At 34.9% G+C, this 9,703-nt stretch overlaps 1 pseudogene; it reads left to right on the forward strand.

Annotated features, from left to right (window-relative positions):
- The first annotated feature begins 1,644 nt into the window (after positions 1-1,644).
- LOC128219358 (uncharacterized) lies at positions 1,645-3,314 on the forward strand (annotated as a pseudogene).
- Positions 3,315-9,703: the final 6,389 nt, after the last annotated feature.

Below are 9,703 nucleotides of genomic sequence, written 5' to 3' on the forward strand. Positions count from 1 at the left end.
ATTTTCACGAATATTGATAATTTTGGCTGATGAATTTCGTCAAGAATTTCATTAATGCATTTATGATTTTCAGTTACTTCTTTTTCATATTTCATATTCTCTATTACTGTGGTGATGTTGAATTGTTCAGGAATCTCAAATTCTATAGCCTCAGCTTCAATAGATATAATTGATGCTATTATCCTGTTGAAGTCATCATCGAGATTTTCAATATCTTCGGTAGCCTCTATATCAACACCTTCAATCTGTGGCTGGTCCTCATTGTATTCCGGACATTCTGTTGTCTCTTTGAAATCATCGCATGTTAAACTGAAATGAGAGACACAAAACATTTTTTTTGTAATACTGTTGAAAGTTATATTTATGTCAACATGATCTCACAAAAAAAACATCTAATATGCAATTGTTTGGGTCCGATAGGATACAATAAGATCCGTGCATAAATAAATTTACAGTATCTTTTAAAGCTGCATTCTCACTGATTGACAATTTTTACACATCAATATCAGATGATTTTGGAATCAGTGCTTTTAATTCAGTCATATAAGATAAGTCACAATAGAAAAGATCTAAATTGTTTGGGTAACTGCCATTTTTTTAATATTAAAAGCGTTTCTAACACGTTTAGCCATGATGACATAAATTTCTGTATGTCAATATAAACAACTGCTACATGGATTATAGTAAGCAGTGCAATCACTGGCTGACAGAAATTTATGCAAAATAAGTCTCATTCCAAGACAACGATTTTTTTTATCAAAACATTCAATCTGTGACAGTGCAACTTTAAAACTACTATCATCAACCTTATTTTAATGGAATATAATTATATTGATATATTCACTTGCAATTTAACATTAAAGCAGTCATTTTATGAGATTACAACTTTTAATGGGGGGGGGGGAGGGTCAAAACATTATGTTGTATTCACTTTTTTTTAAATAAAAACTTTTGTTTTCAGGTTGATTGAAAGGCTAACTGCGGAGGCAAAGAGTGAAATAGAAGTAAATGCGCTATATAATAGATTCACATTTGAAATGAAAGAGTCTGGATGTATTGAAGCCATTCCAGGAATGCGAATATTTCTCGACAATTTAGTTTCAGTATACCCGCAAGTGAAGCGTGTCAGAAAGCGACTTAATAAATCATGGTTGACATGTTACAGAGGAATTGCTATTAATCCTTTGAATGAACTGATTACCAATCACTCTCAAAACTTTCAGGAAATTGCTGAATATATCCCTAAGTCATTTGTTGTTACTACCATTTGTGAAAAAGAAATCAGCTGTTCAACAGAAAGTGGCTGTTTTTTTCAAATGGCAATGCAATTACATAACATTTTATAATGACAGAACATGGGAATTATCTGTCAGTGGCAAGAGTGTTAACCTTGAAAATGTTCATGTCACAAACAAGTATTTCTTTGAAAAAGATAGTATTGAAAATATTTGCAAAATCGTTGAAAAATTACAAATATGTGAAGGTGTTAAAATAAATAAAAACATAATAGTAAGTCGCTTCCATATTCTCGAACAATTTCAGAATAATAGCATTACTCCATCAGTCAGGGCCATCAGATCTGTTTCATGTTATAGACTGGTATCATTTGGGACACAATCAATGACATGTAAAATTTGTCGAACAATGACCTTTTCTTCTGGAAGTGAAAACAAAGAAAATAGAATACCAGAAAATAGTGAAAATGAAGATGTCGAAAGGATTAAGCATCTATTAAAACATGTACATCCTGAACTTGTGCAGTTATTCTTAGAACAGTCCAAAAACATTTCAAGAGACCCAAGGGGCCGTAGGTGGTCAAAATCGTTCATAGGAACATGTCTTCAACTTTATAATAGAAGTCCCCAAAGTTATGAAATGTTAGTATTTTCAAAAATGTTGGTTCTTCCATCAGCTTCTACACTGATCATGTACAAAAACAAACTAAAACAAGATCCTGGATTTGACCACACCATGTTTGAGTGGATGCTAGATGAAGCAAAGAGAAGAAACATACCAGAAAATGGAATGATAGGTGGGCTCATATTTGATGAGATGTCAATTCAAAGTGATGTTCAAGTCAATAAAAATGGTGATGTTGTTGAATTAGTTGGATTTACCGATCTTGGAGAAGAAGGAGATTTGTGTAACACATTGAGAAAAGGAAGTTCTGATAAACACCTGGGCACGCATGTCCTGCAGCTATTATATCTTGGGATAACAGGGTTCCGCTTCCCCATTTTATAACACATAACATTCAAGCTTCTGAACTTTATGGATTATTTTGGAAAGCAGTGTAACTTCTATGGACATATGGATTTAAAGTATTGTATGCATGCATGGATGGAGCATCATGCAACAAATCCTTCATGCATATATGTGTAGGAGAAAACAATTACCAAAACTACAAATTCCTTTCACTTAATCCTTCTACATCTCAACCAGTTATTTTTATGATGGACATCTCACATGTCATAAAAAAGGTTAGAAATAACATCATTAAAAGTGGTATTACTAACAAATCTACTCGACCCTTAACACTTCCCAGTGGTTATACTGTACAATGGCAAATGTTTATTGATTGCTACAAATGGGACCAACAAAACAGCCTTCAACTTCATCGAAAGTTAACCAATGAACATATTTTCCCAGATTCACGATTGAAAATGAGGAACCATCTTGCAGAAGATGTGTTAAACACTGAAATGCTCCATGTACTCAATCAATTTAAGAACAGTCTTGGAGAAAAAGGAGAAGTACTGAATGGGGTAATAGAACTCTTAGAACAAACTTCTCTGATGGTATCAATATTTCGGGACATGCGACCAATTAAAACATACGATGACACTCGTTTAACTACATTAAAAGACGTGAGCCAATGGTTTCTAGAATGGGAAAGACACACATATGAAAGTTCAATAAGCAAGAAAGAAATGGCCAAGAAACTGATGTCAACACAGTGTCATGAAGACATACAGTCTTGTATTCAAGGTTTTCTAATGCTCTGTGAGTGTGTCCTGAAAATGTCAAGAGAAATTTACATTACACCAGGACTGATAAATTCAGATGTTATTGAAAACATTTTCAATCAACAAAGGTCCACCTATAATGGTGCCAATACAAACCCCAATGCCCTGCAGTACAGAAAAACCATTAACAGTATATTGGTGGGACAAAATACAATATCCAGGAAATCAAATGCTGGGAAAATCATCTCTAGCGCCATTCCATTTACTGTTGAGATGAAAACTGAAAGGATACCAAAAAGAAAAAAGCAACAGGGCAATGGTTCCAGTATTAAAGTCATCAGGGTGTGAAAGGTAAATTGAAAAATAATTTTCCTATAATCAATTAATGTCTTTGGTCATTATATTAAATCTAAAATGCAATTAAAATGTTTTTTGATAACTTAGAACAATCCTTGTTAAGCCGGGGATCGAACCTGAATCCCTCTGGGTTGAGAGGTGGACAATCTTTGCGATTCTTCCCCAATAATTGCACTGCATTACATTTATTTGTTACAACCTGTGATATTATGTACATTTTGTATGCATTTCAAATAAAAATATACCTTTTTACAGCTCTGCAACAACTAATATCTGGAGTTGTGGCTTGGGAAGGCTCGTTCATGAACTCCATAACAGACTGTGGGGGGAATGATATATCGGGGGTGGAAGTTTATCACTCGGAGACCAGAAGATGCAGTTGCCCTAGACATTGCCACAGCGAGCTGACCGGCCTTGAATATATCCCTACAGTCAACCTCAACACTGAAATACATGAAGGTATATTACATTTTATATGATGATACCAATATAGATAATTATACTAAATGGCACTTGGATTCATTGTTATCCATGACACAATTAGACTAGAATCACTTTCTAGTCTGCTTCCTCTGTCTAACCATGACCAAGTGTCCATGTGTATGTTCCCTGACTGGGACTCAAAATGTGGTCTTCATGGTTAGGAGGGGGATATTGTACCTCAAAGCTGTCAGGTTTGTCTGAATTGAATTACTCACTGGATAAAAAGTTCTAAATCTCAACTTCCAAACCTGGTCAATGTCATCCTTTGTGCTTTATGGATGGTGATGCCAAATCCAAGCTTCAGAGGATATTTCCCCCTTACAGCTATGTCTTTATTCAGCTCCTGACTATAAACTGAAATTTAAAAATGTGATCATGTGATAAATTGCAAACACTAACATTAATAACCGAGCTTTTGTTGATTCCTAAACTGCAATAAATGATTAATAGTGTTGGCAAGCCCAACCCTTTTACACATAGAATATATAAAAATGGAATTTATTAGGATTGTTGGGATTCCCCATTCAGGAGACTTGAAATTGTCTGAATGCTATAATTTTGTCTTAAAGCTGCACTCTCACAGATACACTGTTAAGTTTTTACAATTTTATTTATATTTTGTCTTAGAATGAGGAAATTTGTTCATAATTATCTGCAAACCAGTGATAAAACTCTGCTCACAAATCATCAGATCACAGCTTCTCCTATTTCTGTTCAATTTTTTTTAAGGCTTTCAGTGTAAATATTGGTTTAGAAGAAATGAATAAAACATCATTTTTTGAACTTGAATGTATAGAAATGACTGGTTTCTATGCATTTTCGCATAAATTGGAGTGTTCCAAGACAAAAAATAAAAAAAAGTTGTCAAAACGTTCAATCTGTGAGAGTGCAGCTTTAATACTGTAAAATATTAGTTAACGTTTTTCATTTTTACAAGCAAACATAAAAATATGCACAGCCAAATTCAACATCTTCAAGGAAGACTTTACCTGTAAATTTGACCTTGGGTATCCTTGTTACCAGGTTCACTGATGGAAAAATTATAACTGGTCCAGAATCATCTACTTCACTAACGTAACCACTCAGTCCATGGACAAGAGTCTTAGACAAATTCCTCAGAAGTATAACTGGGCAGCTTTTCTTTATCCATAATAGCCGAGGAGCAGTAAGTTTGGCAAGATCTTTTGCTCTTCCAGTGTCAGTTGACCGAAACTCAAATATCGTTCCGGGAAAATTAATCAGACATTTCCTATTGTTATCATCTACATAATCATTTCTTGAAAAGAGTTTTACACTTCTTGACCCCTCTTGTAACGTTAGTGGCCTGCTTAATTCCAAAATAAATTGTTCACTCTCTTGAGATGATTTTCCATGAGAGATCTCATTTATTGCCTTAGTGAAACTTTCCTCATTTTGCCTTATTGTTTATTTAAGAATAACACGGTGAGGAAACACTGATTTAAAGTATTTTGACTGGAAACAGTATTTCCCTGTGTCGCCATAGGATGTATTGGCGACAGGGGGAAGTTGGAAAAAATCCCCACAAAATATGATTTGAACTCCACCAAAGACAGCAGATGGATCTTTCATTTGAAAAACTTGTAGAATAGTGTTAAACACTTGTTCACTAATCATTGAGCACTCATCAAGAATGACAGTATCAACCTTGTTTATGTTGTATTTTTGATTGTTTTTTAGAACATCCACTATTTCAGTAGGCCCATAACGGCCATCAGATATGCCAGTGAACTTGTGAATCGTGCATGCATTTTCCTTATAAACGTTGCAGGCAATGCCCGTTGAACAAGTAATTTGGACCGTTTTTCCCCTTGCTTTCAATTGTTTAGCAATTTCATTTACGACAAAAGATTTCCCAGTACCCGCTGATCCTAGCAAAAGAAGGTTATGACCTTCGAGCGAAATGTCAATTGCTGCTTGTTGAAGTTTATTCATTCTAGAGGCGACGATTACAACGCACTGTTATTGTTTATATAAATGTGTACATGTGCGTAATTGGCTTTATACCGTTTCTCAATATTTACAGGTTAGAAGAAATCGGGAACCAACGTCGGCTCAGCTGAAATCACTTGTTAACGCTTATTGTTTTACCAGATGTCTTCAAGATGGGAACCAGAAGCAACCAGTGAAAAAGCTTGTTAGAAACATTTTGATGATGAAATACTGAGTAAAATGTGAACTTAAATGATGGTGAAAGTAAAGGAAAAACTATTTTACGTTAGTATGTTGGATTAAGACAATATTTGTGCGCCAGGCTTAGTGCGATTAACAGTGTATGTATAGCTTTAACGAAAAGCACCGATAGTTAACCCGGATACTAGCGTCAAGTACTGATTTAGTGACGAAAAATGGTGTTGCGACTTCTCGATGGACTAACCAAAACTGGACTATATTTACAAGGTTGTTCGGCGATTGTGGAAATATGCGTGAACAAATGTTTTTAAGGTAAATGTTTTTTGGTAGAGACATTTGTTGGCTATATAATAATGCTTAGTTTTATTAATTTAACGGAAAATGCTCTTTAAAAAATAGCCTTAATTAAAGTCATGTGGAAAACAGGCAGTTTTGAAGCTGGAAACCTTGTTAGTGTATTATGTTTATATAGTGGGTTTTTCAGTTAAATACATTTTTTGTGTCATATTTCACAAATATACACCATCTTAACCACGTGCTGGCCACCTTTGATTCATAACATTCATGTATATTGAAAAATTTTCAACATCGCGACATTCCAGAATACTTTGAAAGCTACAAATGTTGAAGTTGTCGGAAATATTCGAAATTTCGTGAATGTACAAATGTCGCGAATTTAATAAGTTTGATGCCCATACGTACAAGAATTGTCAAGTTATCACGCGGACAAGCTTTGGTCTATCGACGGACCGACCGACCGATCGACCGACCGACATGTGCAAGGCATTATACCACCTCTTCTTCGAAGGGCGGCATAATAACACAGATAACTACACATTGGAGTTCACAAGATATTTATATTGATGACAAACGTATCTTTTATAACCTTCAGGTGCAAAAGCGCTAAAGGAGCTTTGGAAATATCCCTATTAGTTGATAAAACATATAAAAATGCCACCACAAGCTAACAATAGCGTTAAAATGTGTTTTGTATGGTTTCATTTATGATTTAAATTAAGATAACGGCGTTTGTTTCTAAAAAAAATCCCGGGATGGAACTTAATGTGATTCCTTCGGGGCATTTTGTAAATGCCTTTTTCATAATCCGATTTACCGAATTGGTTTTACTATTCTATATAGATGTCGACCTAAATGTAGAAAATTGTGAATGTACTATAGACAATGTAGGGTGTGCAGTTGATATTAAAATGTATGTTCTGTTTTGTTCTGTACATTGAATCAACTAAGCGTTGAAACAGCAATACCCGTGCGTATTGAAATATAATTTCAAGAGAGGTTGTAGCAAAATAAAAAATAAAGCTTTGCTTTCTTTTGCTTTACTATTTGTTTCAATGTGATATGAACTTACCAAAGCCCTCAAAACCCATGAACAAATGTGAAGAAAACAAGCACACACTAATCTTAGCCAAACACTAGTTACGTTAATCTAAAGATATTGAGATATACAAATGTACATCTGCATAGAAAATTCTTTTACAGTGGTATAACATAAGCATGTTACCGACGTAGTTATATTGATTCAATATAATAAATACTATTTAGAGTTTATAATTTTCAACTTAACAAATAAGTCGACCTGTTTAGCGCAGCCCAGCACCAACTTAATTCTGAAGAAGACCAAATGTACATACACGTATAATCATTATTTTAACCAGGCAGCTGTTACAAGAATTAATGTAGCGTTCAATAATCTTGGCCAGATTTCCCTAAAGACACAGCACAAAGCGTATTTTCTGACAAAGAAAAGATAGTAATGTGGATGTCATTGTTCAAAGGGGGAATATTTCCAAACGCCTTTTTTATTGTTGCAGAGATTATATGTTTCAATGGAGATAAATTGTACGGGCGAATGCAATATGTTGGTGGTCGTTTGTACTCGAACATTCCCCACATTTGAATACCGAATACTAAAATAGAACAGGCAAAGAAAACTGAAAATTAGCTTGTTTGTAACGAAGTTTATTAATGGCATGTTTTTCACTTAATGACAATAATTAATTGTATAATTTCGCAAAGATGTTTGTAAGAGGTACCCAAAATTTGGTAAACTGATCTTGATATTAGGTCCTGCCTGATCGTCCATCGTTTTACTTACATTCACTAAAAAGCAAATAAGTAAATCATAAAATCTGTTGCTTGTATGATGCATAGATTGTCGGATCGGCTCACATTATTTATAGTATCATTTAGGTCGATGTCCTAATTACATTGTTAACTATATACGTACATTGTTTTGATTGCGGATATCTTTTTTTAATCAAAAAAATCAAACACATAATATCATTACGTACAATTTAAACACCTTTACGCAAATTGCCCAATACAGAGATAATTACTCTCCCGTTTGATCTTTTGCACGCCTGTGTTTATATTGCCTGCGTTTTTTTTAATTTCTAGACGTCCCGGTTTCATTCATTCTTTTTCGCAAAAAAGTTCGTTAAATCTTGATTTATTTGTTTTGCTTTCATTATCCCTTTAGATAGTAAGGCAATTCCCTTATCTTTCCTGTCCTAAGTCTGTGTAATTCCGGTTGATTACCATGCTCCTTTCGGTGTGTATTCCTGGCCCTCGACAAAAAAGAAATGTCGTACCGGCAGTATGCTGCTGTCTGGCCACCTTTTATCGCTCATATGAGACCCTAACGTGTATCAAGGACTTCCTTTGGTTGGTGTGGGCTTACCCCGATCGGAGATCTGTGCAGGTTTGGGCACACTTGTAGAACTGCATTTCTGTCTTGAAACTGAGTAAATTTCACAAGAAAGGAGCATGTGGAGCAAGCACAATAGTAAACGAGACGTTTCGAGTATAACCTTTATTCCTCCAACTGCTACATCATCATTCATCTTTGTTTGTAAATGGTCTGAAATGACTACTTAGCGCACTTACGGTGTTTTATACCTTATTGTGCTCTACCCAAAACTACTCTTAATTAAAATTGACCTCGACGCACTTATACTTATGAAAACATCATCGTTTTCTCCGCTTCCAGACGTGTTATCCGTTTAGAGAGCTCCTGCATTCCATCCTGTTGTTCGCTAGTTTGTCCATGTTTACTGTATCAGACATTTTGTAACGTTTCAATGTAATGATCCGCTTTTAGAAGCCACACTGCTTCAGATCTATCAATGCTAGTTGGCTTATCATTGTATAAACGGAATGCTGTATGGTGTCTATATGCCAAAGTCCATTGTCTGAAGGGGCCAAAACTAATTTGGTTATGTTGTGTCAATGGTATATTACGGAGTTGCACTACCTATCCCATATGTTAACCAGTAGGTGAGCTCATCTGGTTTACGTTCAAAAATGACAATGTCCCAGGACTTAAGAAACTGTTCCTGTCAAGGTATACATGGCCATGTGTTTATGTTAAACACTTCTTTTGGACCCAACTAGGGCAGGGATTCATGACCGGCCCTGCTTTGACGTTTTGGGGTTCTGTTATAATCCAGTTGACTCATTTTATAAAATTTACTTGCTTCTGCTTACCCATAAAACTGCGTCATCAGGCTACACTTTTACATACCGAATTAGTTTAAGTATCTTATACATGTATCTTACACTATTAATCAATTTTCTTTAATTCTCACAAGAACAGCATGTTATTTATTGAAATCCAAGTTGATTTATTATATTTCAAATATCGCGGCAATTTTCGCGCATGCGTAATTAAAATTGACAGTTAGTATATAAACACTGTCTAAGGTACCAATGTTATACCTAAATGT

The sequence above is a fragment of the Mya arenaria genome, chromosome 15 (genome assembly GCF_026914265.1).
Source record: "Mya arenaria isolate MELC-2E11 chromosome 15, ASM2691426v1".
Classification (NCBI taxonomy): domain Eukaryota; kingdom Metazoa; phylum Mollusca; class Bivalvia; order Myida; family Myidae; genus Mya; species Mya arenaria.